The sequence below is a fragment of the Octodon degus genome, unplaced genomic scaffold, assembly GCF_000260255.1.
Source record: "Octodon degus isolate 3935 unplaced genomic scaffold, OctDeg1.0 scaffold00033, whole genome shotgun sequence".
NCBI classification, from domain to species: domain Eukaryota; kingdom Metazoa; phylum Chordata; class Mammalia; order Rodentia; family Octodontidae; genus Octodon; species Octodon degus.
In genome coordinates, this window is record NW_004524609.1 from 12674187 (window position 1) to 12678357 (window position 4171).

Sequence of the window (4171 nt, forward strand, 5' to 3'; positions counted from 1 at the left end):
AAAGAAAAGAAAAGAAAAGAAGCAAAGACTTTTTTCTGACTTTTAAAAAAATTTACACGGGTACTATTTTTATTAAATGGCCTCCAATTAAGTCACAGTCTGAATGGAAGGGACTGAAGTCTGTTCCCCAGGCAAGCTACGTGACTCACCTGCCCTACTTTTCTCATTGCTGAGACAACATACCCAACACCCAAAGTTAAAGGAGGCGAGGTTTACTTTTGGCTCACGGTGGGCAGAGCTTTCAGTTTATAACTGGCTGGCATCAAGGCAGGGCAGCATGGCAGAGGGGCATCACAGAGGAGCAACAGTCTATGGCAGGCAGAAGGCAGCAAGCAGCAAGTGACAAGTAGCAATGGCGGCTTTTTTTTTTTTTTTCTTTCTGTCCCTGTATACTCTATGTTCTATGCCCCCTAAGGATAGCATGCACACACCAACCTATTCCAAATCAATCAGTGGGCTAATGTAGTAATCAGACATCTTTAATCTCAGCATAACACAGTGAAGATCCAGCCACCACTGAAAAAGCCCCACCTGTGACTGCATGAGGCTTTGGAGAGATATCTAGACATAAACCACACTATCCCCTCTCTCCCCACCTACCTGGGAGAAAGGTCTCCTGTGCTCAGGAAAATGGGCCAGAGTCTTAAGAGACACAGCACACATGTGCAACTTCCCAAGAGCCTAGAGTGAGATGGGCTTTAGAATTTTACGATTTGCTTTAGAACACTCAGCCCAATCAAAGGCCTATATACTATTATCCAGATTTTGCCAGCTCCTCAGCAAATCCTTTGACTGGCAACAAAAGAAAAAAGAGAAAAAGAAAAGGTTTGAACATAGAAACCTACTGGAGTCCGAATTTTACCCACAGGCTTTCAATGGCCCACTCGGATTTCGCTGGACGGGTCATAAAGCCATGACAGATTTCCGTGACTGCAACATTTGCCAATAGAGAAATGCCAAGAGTTTAGAAATTAGATCCAAGGAAACAATCTTCACCATCTCCTCATCGTCTTTGACTCAAATCAAAAATAACACATTTCCATTTGTCTGAAACAGAGTCCTGACGATCAGACTACTAAAATCAGAAAAGGGAACACGGTTGGCATTTGACTCCTCTCCGTGGACTGGGCCTTGTGCCAAGCATTCTGCACGCATTACCTCACTCTGTTCCCTTAAGTGCCACAGTTATCCACATTTCCTCATCCCTAGAAAAAGGGAAGGGGGGACAAATGATACATCACAGAATTCTGTGAGGGCAGCATGAAAGAGACATATTTAAAAGAATGTCATATCATGAGGCGGCTAGAGGTGCCGAGTGAACACTACACAGGCTGTTTCCATGTCGCTCAGGTTGCCTTGAATCCCTGGGCTCACGTGATCCTCTGCCTCGGCTTCCTGAGGAGCTGGAAACAGACACGCGCACCACTGCGTTTGCCAGGCTCCTTCACCTTCATTTACAACAAAAGACCAGAAATCTCTTGGTTCTTAAACAGACCATTTTGTAAAACTTGTTAATATTAACTTCTGGCTTTTAATCCTAGCATTAGTGGAAAATTAAGCTGCCACTCAGAAGGCCAGCTTTGTGATGCAGAATGACAGAAAGCTGGAGCACAGGGAAGCAAACACAGTGACGGCTCTGTCCACAGTGGAACACAGTTCTGCTCCATTGTGTCCCTCCCTGGCTAGAGGATGTTGTTCCTCTGTTAAGCCTAAGAACACCTTGGGCTCCAGCACAGTAAGCTGATGACAGCCTCCCACCTCCAACACAGAGCTGCAGAGCACCCAACCTTCTAGAAACTGGACGTCCCACAAGGTTCAACTTGCTGAACTCTTTCTATTCTTCCTCCAATGTGGGCCCACAAGTGGACTGGGACCTGGCACTAACTGGAGGGAGAGGATGGCACCACCCATCCTGGGCCTATCACTACCTGAAACCTTTACAGGTCTCTAAGAAACAGAGGGTTCCACCAAGAGAAAGGAGTGCAGCAGAGAAGTGTGTGGAATGTAAGGTAATCAGTAAAGAAAAACATGAGGGGCCTGAATGAAGAGGAGGGGAGGGAATGGGGTCTGCAGGGCCCAGTGGAGAAGCTAAAGTAATCCAGTCAGTGCCAGGATCCAGGTGGATCCCTCACCTAGAACCAGAGGGCAAGAGAGCTACAGAGGCAACCTCTGGACAAGGAGCCGAGAGAGGCCACACACTCGATGGGGTAGAGGAGGCGGCACACGAAGAGGACATGGCACCCATCTATGATGTCCCCATCTCAGGACCTCTTGAGCTCTCCCAGTACTCCCAAGATTAAGTCAGTCCTTGGTCTGCGACTGCTTTGAAATTCATCAATATGTTCTTGATGCAAACACTTGCTGCATCATTCACTTTATATTCAACATTCAAATTGGAACTTGGCCATGTCAGTTGCCTCATGACTTGCCACCTTTCCCACCCAGAAGAAATGGTTTGGTATTTATCATGCCTGGTATGCACCACGCCTCCCAGAGCCAACTAAGGTGTGCTGCGGTGCCGCTGTACCAACACAAGTGAGGGGGCAGTGCTCTGCAGGGTTCTATGTGCTCTAAACCAGAAGGCTTTTAGAAGGCAGCCATCTGCCTGCTGGGAGCTGCCACAGGGATGGTGAGTGAGATTTCAAGCCTCAGACCACACTCAAGGCAGCCACACACAGGCTATTCCATGCAAGTTAGTCAAATAGTCACACTGCCCCCAAAATTATATTTCTACAAGACCTGAAATGCAAATTTCCTCTTGTCTGAGAATTCAAACTCTTTCATCACCCAGCCTGATGCAAAGGGGTGTGATGTTTCTGATTTATCTGACTGAGCTTCATTCAACAACACAAAAGTGAGCTAATGTCTTAAGCCCAATTAGCTCTGGACAGACTCGCCCCTTTCTGCAAGTCAGCAGTGTCCCCCAGCTCTAATTGGTGACTCTGGGTCTTCAAACTTCATATGTCCTGACCATGTTGTTGGCTGATATTTTCAGGGTTGGATTGTGTGATTCCCAGGATGGGGCGTGGGCCTGCATAAGGCTGACCCCAAAGAAGGGTGGACTGGAAACCCACTTCTTCCTAGTCTTATGGCCGTCACGCTGGGTCCAAGAGAAAAGCAGCCCACCAGATAGTCATCACCAAGTCAACATCTTCAGTTGACATCATGGCTACCTGAACCCTCCTGCTTTTCTTTGGGTAAGGGAAGAGCAGCCTCACTAGAAGGAAACTGCCTCTCTCCCAAACCTCCACCCTCATGTGGAAGACACTGACAGTGTCAGGTCAGGGACAACCCCCCTCTTGAATTTCTGAAGACCCCAGTGTTGCTGTCTTGGAGTATAAACATTTGTGGACAGAATCACATGCAGCTCAGAAGCAGCCACGTAAGGGATTGTCTGGTTAACCCAGGCAGGAGCCACTTCAACATTCAAAAGTCTGAAGAGGGGCCAGGGAGATAGCTCAGTGGCATAAGAGCCTGCCTGACAAGCACAAGGCCCCGAGTTTGATTCCCAGTGCCAAAAAAAAAAGTCTGAAGAAGTCACATAATGGAGGGAAAGCAATGATATAATGTTGGAATATGAATGAGTTCAACATTCTTGAAATTAGAAAAAATAAATTAATATCAAGATTTTTTTCTCTCATTTAGAAATTATGAAGACAATGTATAATGTGATTATTTGATTTGTTGGCATATCAATAAATTGTTAAATCAATGAAAGTCACATTATTCATACACGTAGTAAATGTTGAGTGTCTACTGTGGGTCAGAGACCCTTCTGGAAGCTGGGAATTCAGTGACAGAAAAGACAGATCAGCTCTCTGCTCCTTGTTGTAGGAGGGACACTCATTTTTAAAAAATGCTACAAATGAATGAGCTTGCAATTTCAGCAGGATGACGAGCTATGATGAAAAGACACAGATATTAAAGACCAGTGGCTAAGAGCATGAGTTCCAGAGCCAGAGAGAGGGCTTACACCCCAGTTCTGCTCCTTCCTCAGTGACTTGGGGCAAATTACGAAACCGTTCTCAGCCCCAATTTCCTCCTTGATAAAGTAAAGATACGATCGAGGTATAGTAATGAAAATTCTGTGTGTGTGAGAATTGAGGAGGGTCTTCCACACGCAGGGCTTATGGTGATAGCTGATGACAGCGAACAACTAATAAATGTCGTC